This window comes from Seriola dumerili, unplaced genomic scaffold (genome assembly GCF_002260705.1).
Source record: "Seriola dumerili isolate Sdu_G_001 unplaced genomic scaffold, Sdu_1.0 BDQW01005691.1, whole genome shotgun sequence".
Taxonomy (NCBI): Eukaryota; Metazoa; Chordata; class Actinopteri; order Carangiformes; family Carangidae; genus Seriola; species Seriola dumerili.
The window spans coordinates 95,203-110,196 of NW_019179946.1; the positions used below are offsets into that span (position 1 = coordinate 95,203).

General features: G+C 38.0%; 1 long non-coding RNA gene across 1 annotated transcript; it reads left to right on the forward strand.

Annotated features, from left to right (window-relative positions):
* On the forward strand, window positions 1-385 carry LOC111239906. The gene is made up of 3 exons (XR_002665889.1): window positions 1-44; window positions 221-281; window positions 366-385. It is a non-coding gene; the product is annotated as an uncharacterized LOC111239906 (long non-coding RNA).
* Window positions 386-14,994: the final 14,609 nt, after the last annotated feature.

Consider the following 14,994-nt stretch of genomic DNA (forward strand, 5'->3'; position numbering starts at 1 on the left):
CATGGATGCGGATGCCTTGCAGGGACAGTGGAAAATGCCTTCAGGTTAGTGAAATAAAAGATGTAAAAGTAGACCTACAGTAAATATCAACAGCCTTTTACCCTCGATAAATATTAGTTATTATTTCCAGGACTGTCACTTGTATGTGTCAATATTAGTTTCTAAAATGCTAATATATGGCAGATGACCTGAAGCAGGATAGTTTTCATTGTTTCAATAGAATGCACCTGACCGAGCGGTGCGTGAACTCTACTTCCTGTAACAGTCATCAGTGGCTGCAGGTGAGTTTACTTCTTGTGGGTTTTAACTGAAGTTTATGACAAACATAAAAACTAACGAAGGGTTTATGTTGGCTTTTGTTGCAGGACATGACAGCGGATGCCAGAGATGCCTGTGCAGTTTCATTGCTGATAATTGGACTGACATAAACCATTGTAGCCAATGTTAAGTTGACCTTTGTTTCAGACACGGAAAAAGTTCATCCTCCTACTAAGTACTTCTCTGGGGTACTTGGACTGTAAATTTTAAATATATGCTTATTAATACTTCTATGCCACTACATTTCTGAGTGGGACATTATACTTTATACACTGCAGAGAAGGTTATATAGTTATCCAGTATTTCACAAAAAGAGAATTTGTATAAGTAATCATCTCATGATTCCTCAGATTGATTTTGTGACCCTTTGGAAGGACCCAACCCCTAGATTGAAAGCCAAAAAGCACACGTCAGACTAATGGCGACACTACAGGAAAGGTCTGAAGGTCACCAAAAACATCCGAACTATCCACAGCAAACTAAATGGAAGTCTGTATTTTGTGGGGTGCCTTGCTGTGGACTGAACTGAACTTTGTCACAGGGAATATATTGTACCTCACAGCAGCAAGACAGTAAAGGTTAGGGTTTGGAGGGGTCACCAAAGTTACTGTAATTCATCCTTTGGGAGCCATGCCAACTTTCCTCTCACCCTGATATGTTGTTGTTGAGGTATCTCACTTTTGACCAAAGTTGAGGAGAGACAGACAGAAAGACCAACCAGCTGACATCCTGGCATTGTCTTTTTTTTTTTTTTTTTTTTTTTTTTTTTTACAGCTGTTACATTACAGCAGCAGGGCAAAAAAAAAAAAAAAAAAAATCTGTTCTGCCTCAACACATTCATTTCTGGTAATAACTAAAATGTGTCTACTGCTGTTTTTTGTAACGTACAAGTAGAATGACAATGAAAGCATGTATGCTTTTTTTAAGCAGACTAGTTTGTGTAAAACCTTTTAGAGGCTTGCAATCATTAAACACAAAACCTTTAAAACAATGATATTTTATGTTTAGAAGGCTGAAACTGCAAACGGGATTTCTCCTGGGACCCTTATCTATGTAGTTCCCTCTTCACAGGCATTTTATGAGGAAGAGGGAAGAGTGAGATAAACCATATTCTACACTTTATGATGAAGTCTTCATAAAAGAGACAGAAACCAGGCTAATTGAACAACACCTTAATCTAAATTACATAAAAATCAAATAATTAAAGGTATTTCTGGACACTCAGTCAGGGTACTAGTCAGCATATATTCAAAGAATTTATGTATGTAATTCCTGATTTACGGTAGAAAAACAAGAACAATAGACCAACATTGGATTTAATGTGTGCTGGATTTCCTTTCTTTCTTCCCCTGTCCAAAGTTGATGTTGACAGGCGCCATAATGGAGAAATAATTTCCTTAGTGTGTTTACACAATGATTATGTGATGATTAGTGTCAGCATTTGTGGTAAGCAGCTGAAAACACAAGGGAGTTCGGTGGAAAGAAATTGTTTTAATAACAAAAAGTAAATACTTACAAAAACTCAAAATCCAAACAGGCAAAAACTGGCGAACCAACTGACAAGGAAACCGAAGCACGAGGGTTATACAAGGAACCTAAACAGCAGGCCAAAACACAAGGAACCACAGGGGATGACAACAGGCAACATGAACTGACGAACCAACACAGAGGAGCACAGAGACTATATAGACACAAGGGAGGCAAGGGTGATGGAACACAGGTGAAACACATTAGGGCGGGGCAGACAATCACCAAACAGAGAAACAGGACCAAAACAGGACCAAAACAGGAAGTAAAAACATTGAGACACACGAGGAAACCAACTCCAAAATAAAACAGGAAGTGACAAAATCCAAACATAAACTCACATAAAAAGTGTCTGCCATGGCAAACCATGACAATTAGATTTTTACCTGAAGCAGCTGTTGTCATCTCCTCAGACTTACAGATACTCACTGTTAAACTAAGATGTTTAACAATATACGTATGATTTAGTGTCACACTTACACTTTTTAATCTGATGAAGTCCATTCTCTCTTCAGACTGACAATGAAGTAGCAGGAAATGTAAGCGCATTTAAGTGCTTGTATATTCAAGCCCTGTATTTCAATGCTTGACACCGATGGACTGACAGACACACAGACAAAATAAAAAACCCTGTAAAATTTTATTTATAGACTGTGATACTTATCAAGTGCTCGAGCATGTGTGTGGGGTAGGAAATAGCTCTTACCATGCTGAACTCGGGAATGCAGCAGCTAGATGACACTCTTGGAAACCATGGATTGGGTCAGTTGCCCACTTCGCCTTTTTAAACACTGCAGAAATGATAATTGCACAACACGTCAGATCAAGATGGAGTGAATGTGACTTTGTGATATTTGTTTTTCCATGTAAAAAATCTTTACACCATGCAACAAAAAAAAACAAAGAAATTGCAGAAAATACAAAATATATGTAAACCAAATGTTATGCTAGATGGTTCAGACTAGCTAACAATAATAATTCAAATCAAATTTGCTGCTCCACCATATAAGTAGTTCAGCTTGTTACACCACATAAGACAAAAACTAAACTAAATAATAGAAAAAACTTCCTTTAAATCTTATATTTAAACATATCAGAATAAAGATTAGTTCTTCAGTGCAAAGGGATAGGGTTAGGGTTCATGGTTTGACAATAGCCTTCTCGATCTCACTATATCTAGTGGTCCTGCTCTGTGCTTTTGTAAGACTGAGCTGTACAAACTTTTAATAATGCTCTTCCTTGTTGTCGTAAATCATTTACTGTTTATTTACAAATGTGCAGCTTATTGTAAAGTAAAAACAACATAAAAAGAGCAGCAGATACCTTCCAGGACCAAACTGTTAAGTGGACCAAAAAGAGAGTATACAAATAACAAAATGATCCTATATGGGCTAAAAATATGTGGACATCTAAAAATTACACTTGCTGAACATGTCATTCAAAAACAAGGGGCATTAAACAGCTTCTACTCCTCTGGTAAGGCTTTCCACAAGCTGCAGTTCATCCAGAAGGTGTCTGATTCAAGCTGCTGCCACAAAGGTGGAAGTAGTCGTCTAAATAACGAATTAATGAATGACATAAATTTAACTGCGGCAGGATTCACCTTTATGACAACTGACCTACTTTCTGTTATACAAATTAGATTCCAGGTGACTGGAGTTATTGCCACTACCTTCCTAGTTTATTACCTATCTGTGGTTTCAGGTTTATTTTCATATACTACACGTCACATGATTCTAACCTGGTGTGCGAGCGCTGACCGTCCCTATACGTGAAAGATCTTTGTAAAAAAAAACATGAGTCAACCAAGCCACACTGCAACGCACAGCAGTATCAGGCTGTATTTTTTCATGTCTACGGATGAAAAAAATAAATGAAACACAATTCGATGAGGTGGAACACTTTGATGACAATAGTGTCAAGGTAAGCACTGTTCCAACTCAATTTTTCCTTATTCTCAAGGTAAGTGACCAAATGTACTCTAGCAAAGACATCCTCACATCCCTCTTTTACCAGAGGGAACATTTCAGCAAAGTTCAATCCAAGCATAAAAAATCTACTCAGTGTCGCATCACAGACAACGTTTCACAGTGAGCTTTGAAGTTCGCCTGCAAACCTAGAGATAGTTTTCCCCAGGAACACACACAAAGGGACACACACAGTGCTCACTACGGCACAGCGCACCACGCTGATATGACGCGTTCTGCTGGAGAGAAACAATCATCCGTTTGCAGTTCTACTCTGCCACCTCAACCCCCGAAAGCTATAAGGAGTTTAAAGGCTCGATGTACAATGCTGTTTGTTTTATGAGCACGGCCAACAGAGGGCAGCAGAGCTCTGCAGCATCCTTTCTCGTCCTATTATCCTGTCAGCAGAACCATAATCCAGTCTCTGGCTTGCAGCATGGTTGACCAGGAGATATTTTTGGCCTCTGACTGTGATTTTGTTGCAGGTTTTTGCAGGCCTCTAAACCAGTGTCACTATCGAAAGGACCTTTAGTCTGTGCTGTACGTCTGCTGCTGTGACCAAACATGCTACAGAAAAAGCCTTGTGTCAGAGCTGTTGTTGAGCTGTTAACAAGGGGCACGGAATTGAACCCTGCTGGAAAAACAAACCACTGCAGGTAACCAGCCTTAGTTCTTCACATGATCCCTCTCTCTGTTTGTGTGGTGTATATGGAATTGGATGAACATTTGTGGGGAAATTGCATTCGGCCAATCAGACGGTCTACTATGCACTTTTTCACATCCATAAAGAGCTGCTTTTACCAAGAAGGTAAGAGTGCTGACAAGGTCCTGTGACTGAGTGCATCCAAAAGTAACAAATGGAAACAATTTTATCTTGATTTGGAGGGAAGCGTTCAGGGTGTGGCTGCAGGTGAGAAGGGTCAGAGCGTCAGAGATGCTGGAACACAATGTTGGACCCAACTCAACAAGACACCCATGACCTCTGAGACTAATCTTCACTATTTTCGGCTGCAATTCAAGTTTTCCAACTGATAAAAAACATAATGCAACACACGTAACAGAACAAATACAGGCACATACAGTCACCAACCCCAGTGAAATAAGTCAAACTATAACTGAAGCAGGAACAAAGTATAAACAAAAAACCAAATACATACGACATAAATAGGGATGAAGTTTTGTTTCTTTCTATAAATACAAGAAAAATTGGACCAAACTTCATAAAATCTCCCTTGATAATTATTAGTTCTTAGAATCAAAAGTCACTTTTCATCATAAATTTTAACAATTCAGCAAAATCAGGCTTTGTCTAATTCCCCCAATGGCGCAGAATAAGCCTTGAATTACCAATAAAGCCCAACTGTGAAAGTCTAAATGTTTGTTTGGATATACCCAGTGGAAGGATAGACCGTAATGAAAATGGTTTATTCACCCACTCTCCAATACTTAACAATCCCACACTAAATGAAGAAAAACGACCTGCTTTCTTTCGACCCCTCTAACAGTAACTCTCATCAATGAGTCCGATTTCTTTATATAACTTGTTGTATATTTGCCCACTGCAGCTCTAACCGAGCGCCTGCAGCCATCGCTCTTAACCTCAGCTTCATATCAAACCCCCCCCCCCCACTTCATTTATGAAGACAGGCTGAGGGACATGATTCATGTCTGGAAAGTTTCTCACAACCCAGGGGTTGCTAATTAGTGACTATAACTAGATAGTGAGCAAACCAATGTTAGTAGCAGTTGCAAGGTCTGGTTAAGCAGCTGAGCATCTTCTCTGGTATAGATTCAAAGGCACTTTCAAAGGTATTATTAGAGAGGCTGTTAGATAAATAACTGCACATCCTGATATACCCACCATAGAGCCTAATAATATCTCAAAACATCATACCCAGTATTCATGTTCAATACCCATGAGGATGCTTGTCCAACTTTTGGATCATTTCACCATGTTTGTCTTGATAAATGTCACATTCCTTAAAAATGTTTCATTAACCTCTATCACACTCATTTCCAACATTTTCCAGTATTACTTTCACTAGGTTCCTGAAAATGTTTGGATTTAAGTCCTGGTTAGTCACTGGGCAAAACTGTAAGGCCTGTTAATTCGCTATTCCTCCCCCTCTCTGTTCAGTGTGTACAGTTTTTTATTTGCTACCTGCTCCAAATGTAATGTGTGGTAAGTGATCAAATACATTCATTTAGAAATATGTGCCATATAAACAAACAGGACATGGTCTCCATATCGGTTCATAAAACAGGATCCAATGTCAGTTTCTGCTTTAGTGGTGTATAGTCCCAAACACATTAGGATTTGATTTGCAAAGACACGTACAGTGAACCTGGAGTGTGAACCTGAGAAGGAAGTTCTCCTCTGTGCTTTAGGGACACTCCTGGCTCTCAGCAGTAGAGAAATCAATATGGCTTCCTCTTTTACAGTCGATCACTTGCTACTGTGGTGTGGAATCTTTTTCATCCCAAAGTTTCTGCTGTTTTAAGAAACAGCAGCTACATTTTTAACAAGCTGGGAGCAGGGCAGAAAAAATGGACAAAGAAATAGTTATACAAAAACTTTCAAAAGCATTGACCGGATATTTTCCCCTTGAGAGTGACAGACGGCCCGGCAGCTTCTCCTGTTACCGCACAGGTCGTTCATGCAACGCACTGACCAGATGCAGTGGCAGGTGGCTCAGGTAATGGAACAAAATAGGAACAGCAGATACATCAAAAGTGTTCCTATATGTAACTCCTTATGACGGCCACCTCATAGTGTAAATTGTTAACCACATTCTCCAGATTAAGCTCTTGATGTCATTGTTAATAAAGAATTAGATCCTCAATGAAAAGTAATGACTGTTACATGAGCCTAAGCAGCCTGTGAATGACCAGAATATCAGAATATATCACATATACTCTCACCTGTTAAAATGTGGTAGAATAATTCATTTAGGCTACTCTCTCTCTACTCTAGTACAACTACATTTAAAAGAGATACTATCGGAAGTTGAAAATAATGATAATAATAATAATAATAATAATAATAATAATAATAATAATAATAATAATAATAATAATTAAAATTAGAATAATACAGTTTGTAAAAAAAAATCATTTGACATAACAATCTCACCTCAAGGTCCATTTAGTTTTATTGGCTGTTCTGAAGCTTTTGGTTACATCACATTTTCTGAGCACTCGAGTTTCAAAGTTATTTTTCGGAACTTGCCACAAAAAAATAAAAATAAAATAAATCTCAATCTTGCTTGTGTGTCTGTTTGGAGACCAGCTCAATGCTGTGTATTTGGGTTTCAAATCATATCTACAAAATGGTTCAATTGTGAATGCAGAGGAGGAGCTCTTTTGTAACTTGGTTTTATACAGATTTATTGTACTTTATGGTTGGCCACCTCCCCAGCAGCCAAAATAACAATTCGACCTTCAACCTTCATTCACCTTCAACATAATTACCTTCCAATTTCTAATTTCAAAAACAACACCTTTACTGTGCAGGAGCTATGCGGTACTGTAGTACTGCCCCTCCATATTATAAAGAAAAGGTCTAGACCTGCTCTATTTGGAAAGTGCCTTGGGATAAATTATGTTGTGAATTGGCACTATACAAATAAATTGACAAGGACAAAGTGGCATTAAAAAGCCTCACAACAACAGCATGATGTGGGTATAAATTTACCGACTCAGTCTTGAACACATTCTAGTGGTATCTGTAGGGGAATGATACAGTTATCAAAATCTGGTCTTGTTTTACTCATTTGAAGCTTAGTTTTCACGTCCCAGATGGCATCGCTGGAGTGATAGGTTTTGTACGCTATAAATATGGTGACTCATATATCATCTGTTATGTATTAGCTGAATGCCAGTAAGTGATTTTCCCATCAGGAATCATGATTATCACAGGGAGGTCTTTGCTTTTCCCTCTGACATCTTTCTCCTCCCCTTCCTGATTTCTGTGAAAAATGCTGGAGACAAAAACTCTCAGCAGGCACACAGCCATTGTATATCCAAACTGATATTCAATATAAGTTGACATTTATGAAATGATCCACATAAATCTCGCCTAAACCTGGTGCCCATCAAGACCGGCATCCATCTGGGTTACATTAAAGCTGACATTTCAGTCATTGTAGGTGTTTACACCACAACTGAATAGGCACAGATGTTGTCAGTCTCAGGGAGGGTTTTCTTTTCTAATATATACTATTTGATGTGGTAGGCACTTTAATATGGCCCATATGAATTAGTCTCTTGTAGTGACTCCAGCATGAAATAATAACCTTTGATATTGAGTCATTAGCAACACTCTCCCAGACAGACATAAGAGCTAGACGAGATTGAAGACAGCAGTGGCTAGATTAGTGCAAAAGTGACACATTGCCCTTCTTTATATGGTACATTTGCAAGGTTGACAAAATTTAATAAAATTTTCTCTTTGGAAATACTTTGTCCTGAGTCATTAATATATATATATATATATATATATATATATATATATATATATATATATTCAGAGCCATTTTTCACATGGATCATTAGGATCAAACTGCATAAAAATAAATCTTCATCTTTCAGGAAAAGGTTTGAAACAATAAACTGCTGAGAAGACATTTTATTGAAAATAGTGTTTACTTGCTCTACAAGGACTCTCTTGACAAAAAGAAATATAATTTTCTCTTAATGTGAATCTTAAAGCATTCACAGAGGTAATGGTTTGTTATTTCTTTAGCAGTAACAGCAAAAGAGTGTAGGCCTAAACCTTGTAAAAGCTAATTTCTCATAGCTCTAATGACGCACCAACAGGAAATAAAATGTAATAATTAAAGCTGTCCACAGTCTTCATCAGCAGGATTGTCTAACATTATCTTATGCCACTTCCTGATGTAATGGCTAAATCAGAATATTTTGGAAGAAAGTATGGCTTTTCCCACATAAGAGGAAATTACCACAAACTCCATGTCAAGGCATTGTTATTCAGAATAAGATTTGGCCTGTATGTCATTTTTAGAACGTTTTGAGTCATTTTATATTTCATCAACAATGTACTTACAAGGTTTTGGCACTGCTTGAACAGAAACTGGAGAAATGTGTTTGAGTGTCCTTTTGCACTTTAGATTTGTAGGAGAGTGTTCTCTTAATTTTTTTTAATCAGTTAAACAAAAGTAAAAACCTTTCTTCATTCATTTGATGTTACTTGCAGTTAAATTTCACATTCAGAAATGCAAATGTTTCTATTAAAAAAAGCTTTTGTTTCTTTGATCAGTAAAATAAAGTCACAAAGGCTCTTTCACCACATACTACACATTAAAGCTTCGCCTGATATTTGTTGCTTTAATTTCCGTTCCATAATGATTTTCTCGTTCATAATGTTGTTGTGGATGTCTTGTTTGCTTGGGATGGATTTAAAACTTTGAGAAACAGGAGAAAAAGCTTAAGCACAGATTGTTTCTGGACACAGAAAATTGATGCAGTGTGTGTCTGGGCTACCTGACTAATAACTGCTGAGAAAAGGTCATAGCTGGAGGAAGCTTCTACTGGAAGGAACCCGCTGCACCCGACAAGCACTTCAACTAATACCAACTCTGACAGACTTTTTTTTCTCTCTGATGTAGATTTTCAGTTTTGATATGGGGGTGGCTGTGGGGTACAGGGGTGCATGCTCTTTCAAGAAATCTCACCATGGGTTATGTCTGTACTTTGCATAATGGGTTTTTATGATAATGGCGGGTGTAATAACATAAATCCACCATTGCTGGAGTTTAAAATATTTATTTTAATATTTAAATACAGTGAAGTTGAAACCATCCAGCAGATTGTGGACTCTGTGTTTATCCTCAATGTCTGGCAAATGTTTTGTTTTATAAAGAAAGTTTTATTATCAATGTCTTTGATAATACTGTATTTGAATTGTACACTTATTTTTTTAGACAAACTAACAGTGTGGCTTTAGGGATGGCAATCTTGATCCATAATCTATCAATCGACAATTAGCAGATAATAAATGTGGAGAACACTGACGAAAAGCACTGATGGTTTTTAAACTGTACTGAAATAATGATGATTCACATATTAATAGTTGTGCTAAAATCTTCTAAAATAAATGTATATGACTGTATACTTATAACACTTATGTTACAAGTTGCCAAAGACCTATTGTGGAACCGATATAGATTTAAGCAATTATCTTTAACGTACTGTGTATTTTAAATGGCAACATTCGCAAAGTATTTAATATACAATTTATAAGGAAAAATGGGTAATGTGCAGTCAAAATGTGTTCCAATACTGTATGTTCTTGAAGACAAATGACTAAATATTGACATGTCATACAAAAATAAAGGTGGATTTCAACATACTGTACGTTTGCAAGTATAAAGATAGTGAATACTGTTAGTTTTCTGTAGATGGTTTTGAATCTTGGTTGGTCACCCTGACACAAGAGCTCCAAAAGTGACATTTTCTGTTAATTCACTCTTGACCTTGAAGTTGACTAAGTACGGTCTTGCAGAGTCTGATTAGGCAACAAAATATCTTATTTAATTAGTTAAATTTAAAATTTAGCTGCTTTAGATTTTCATCACACATGATTCTGTTTTGTGAGGGTAAAGAAATCCCTTTCAGACAGCACTTTGTCCTGCATCCTGTTTGTGATCTAGGTGGAAAGGCTATCAAGGTTCAGCCTGTCCAGTCCAGTAACATTGTGTTGTGTCCATAACTGAAACTGGATAACTTGTTGAAGAGTGACCCACTGTGGCTACAAAAGTGTGATGAATTTGGTGTGTTTCGCTGTGTATGAATTAACCTTTCATTTTAAAGAGTAAGATTATGTTATTTCTTCTCTCAAAAGATACAGCTTTGTTTTAAAGTAAGAAAGAAAATCAGATTGATCCCCGTTTATAATAATGGTTTACATTATTTTGCACTTTTGGAAGTTTATCAGTACTATTTTGTTGATTATGTAGGCTATCCAATACATCCAGCCTAGTTTAATTTGTGTACATCACTTTATATATTAAAATCATTGTTAAAATCTAGTGCTAAATTCTAACCTTCGTGCTGCCTTTTCTGACACCACCATAAGTGCAGTTTCTTGTCAAAACAGTTTGATTTCTTCGACTCGAGTGAAATCATGAGAGACTTCATTTCCCAGAAATCTTGCTACCGTTACGCTGAGGTCACCAGGAAACCGTTTGTAAACAGTGTTCGCTTTTACTTACAACCGGCGTACACAGCAAGTCCCTCGGCTAGGCGGAGTTAGCACTCGACGTTAAAACGGGGTACACTGCGGTGTCCGACGGTTGACCCTCTTCGCCTCCGACCGGTTATAAATAAAACCAGTTACAGGTGTACAGCTGAGGACAAAGAGGAGTCACACGGGGTCAGTGTATCAGCATGATTGGTGGTTACACGTTTCTACTCAAATCAGGTTTATTTTGTAACATTTACAAACAAAAGTAAGTCTTGTGGGTATCACGTGATCCGCCGCTGAGCGTCTCTGGCAGTTTTGTCTTCCTTCCAGGCGTGTATACACACCGTCACAGTAGAGGTATCCTGTCCTCGACTTGCAAGCAGAGGTAAGCTGAACTGTGTGAACAGGCTGCACTTTGACAGACTCCTTTATATTTATGTAGCCTAACTAATGATGTAACTTTGTTGTTTGGTCGTCCATAACAGTGCTGTAGCTACATACATGGGTTTGTTGTGTTTTTGGTCAAACTCTCGCTCAGTCACTCGCATAGTAATATCACCGTAATCCATTGTCATTATTAAAGTAATGTCGGACAGTGTGACACGGTGGGTGCATGTCCCTGGATCACTCTGTGTACAAGGACGGTTTGCACAAAGTTCTTGAAGTATTTTGTTTTTTAAAAAACTATTGTAACAAGCAGGGTTGTAACCTGCTTGGTAGCACTGGTTGATAAAGTGTGACACTTTGGACATTTGAAAAAAGTGTGTGCTATACTCAGTTTCAAAGTCTAAAGGTTATTGTCACAGCAGGTCTGACAGCTATTACTTCTCTCCCAGTTCTGTGAACTACTTAGTTAACATGTGGTTTCTACATTACTGTGCAAAAGTGTTAGCCACTAAAAGTAAAGTAAGCATGCAAAGAAAAGTTCTTATTGATCAATGAAATTCATACAAAGTGCAGTAAACAGAAAAAAACTTATCAATACAATAGTAGTGTGACCAGCCTTAACCCTTAGAGCAACACCAATTCTTCTAGGTAAACCTGGTTGTTCCAAGCATCTTGGAGAACTTGTTACAGTTCTGTTGTGGATTAAGGCTAGGTTTGTGGGGGCCAGACCACCTGTTGCAGGACTCCTTGTTCTTCTTGAGATCAGACACCTCCCAGGTGGAATTGCATGATGGAAAAGAATCTAAACATCTAAAGTACCTAAAACTTTTGTACCTTTTGCCAAAGGTACATCGGTCAAAAATCCAAACAAAAACCCCCCCCCCCCCCCCCGAAATATTCAGTTTACGATGATATATGACAAGAAAGCAGGGAATCCTCTCATTTCAAAGGCAGGAATCACAGAATGTGATATTTTTTCATATTTTCTCCTTGAAAAATGACTGAAACAATTAATTAAAAAAATAACTAGCAGTTATTTTTAGTTGATTGATTAATCACCTTAACATTTCAGCTCAAATTTCCTGTCACATATAGAAAAGTGGAAGTTCAGTTTTGATGCCATAATACCCGTGACAGATCTTCAAAATGTGGCTTTTTGCATTTCAAACACTGTGGTAACATTGCAGCACTTTGGCCAGTATTATAAATACATAATAACAACATGGTGGTGTGAAATCGCAACTGGTGACTCATCGTTTCCTGTGAGGCTGCAGGTGCATCCATGAAAAAGACTGAGTGGAAAAAGTACAGAGAGTTTCCGGTTTGGTTGGGCAAAAACAGTTATTTAAAAATGTCACCTTGGGCTCTGGAAAAGCGTGATAGGTATTGAAATGCCTAACAAAAAGATATTAACTACACCTAACTCTCCCGGATAGAGCAAAACCAGGAGAGAACGTTACATAAGAAAATAATGAGAAAATGATTCTATTTACAACATGTTCCAATATATTGACAACTAGAGCGCTAACAAGATCTCACAGAATAGCAATTATCCAAGTAACACACAAAGCAACTACACAAGATCTGGAGGCTGATGACAGAGCAGGGTGCTGCTGTCATATGAAAATAATTGTTAATTGCAGCAAAACAACCATTCACGCTCACATTCAAAACTACAGGTAATTTAGAGTTACCAATTAATCTAAGATGCATGTCTGTGGGTTATGGGACTCCACACAGAAATGCCCCAAGGCTGGAAACCAGAACCTTCTTACTTTGATGCGACAGTGCTAACCTGTGCTAAAGCCATAATGTCATTGTAAAAACATTTTGTTGTAAAAAAAAAAAAAAAAAAATTTCTACCTGACATCAGTAACAGTAGTTAGTGAAATTCCTGATAACGTCACAGAATCTGATGTGAGCCCCCCTTCACCCTATTGGTGGTGTTGCTATTGGTGTTGCATTGTGTTACATTATACTGACAGGTGTTTTTAATATTCCAATTTACAGTCCTTTCATCATGGCACTGGCCGGAGTGAGAGTTATTGAGCTGGCGGGCCTGGCTCCTGCACCGTTCTGTGGCATGATCCTGGCAGACTTTGGAGCCAAGGTGATCCGCGTGGACCGGACCAAGGTAGCCATGGCTATGGATACACAAGCGCGGGGAAAACAATCTGTGGCCATCAATCTGAAGACCACTGAGGGTGTAGCCTTGCTCAGGAAGCTCTGTGTCCAGTCTGATGTCGTGCTTGAGCCCTATCGTAAAGGTCAGACCACTGATGCTGTGTGAGCCAAAAGCATACTCCATTGCAAGTACAAAGTCCTGCATTCAAAGTCCTTTTCAGATGAAAGTATGTTAAGTGTTAACAGCAAAATGTACTTAAAGTGTCAAAAGTCATACTCATTCTGCAGAAAATTTACCAATGTGAGTGATGTTATTAAAAGTAGCATTTTACTGTTGTAGCTGCTCAAGGTGGAGCTACTTTTAACTACTTTATATACAGTTAGTCAGTTTAATCCAGTGGTTCCCAACCTAGAGGTCATGCCCCCTTCAGAGATCACAAATAAAATCTGAGGGGTTTGTAAGGTACAGTAATAAATAGGGCAGGAAAGAAGACAAAATTATAGCTATAATTATTTATTTTAATTATTTATTTTTAAGTTTCTTTAATTGTTGCTTATTTTGTGAAATATTGAATCATTTTATCTATTTGGGTCTCAAGTTGCTCCCTAAAGCTATAAATGTATTGTAGTAGAAAGTACATTATTTCCCTCTGAATTGTTGTGGAGTATGTATAAAGTAGCATAAAATGAAAGTATTTATTGCGGCTAAACTGGCGATCACTTAAAGTTCAATGAGCCGCAGTGGGCTAAATACGGAAGATAATTGTTGACGCGCACAATAAACATCCATTCTTGTTTCTGAGGCTCTGTCACATTTATTACTTCATCATAGCGATGCAGCTCCAATAACTTACAGACGCAATATTAAAGATAACAAAGCAAAGCACACAGATTACATCATGTAATGTTTCAAAGCGAAGCGGTCAACAGAGAGTTTCACTTCCGACATTCACCCCACACCATGGTCCAAAGCCAAACGAATAGGTGAACAGGTGAGTGGAGTTAGAAATAATCTCGGAGTACAATCCACAGTGACACACCCTCCACCAAAGTGCCAATGCAGTGTGCCCACACAAACCACGCCTGTGAATATACAAACTTACATGTATGGCTCCTACATTCCGGCCCCTAATTATGCTAAAGCAATAATTACAACACTACTAACATGTAGAAGACAAACTTGGAAAATGAACATGTTAGCTAAATCACATACAAGACATTCCTTACCCACAACCCAAAATCTGTAGCAATTAGCAAATAATCCTTCAAACCTGAAAGTCTTCAATTCGAGTCCATTCACAAGCACAAGTGTCCAAATCAATACAAATTGTCCATATCCACAAAGGATGAAAAGTCCCTGCAGCCTTTCATGGCTCCTCCGCTTCTTGAAGTAGGCACACTTTGGTGATGGGCCTGTCGAGATAGCTGCTCCTAGTCTTGATGCGAACCTGACGCACAAGTCCTCCC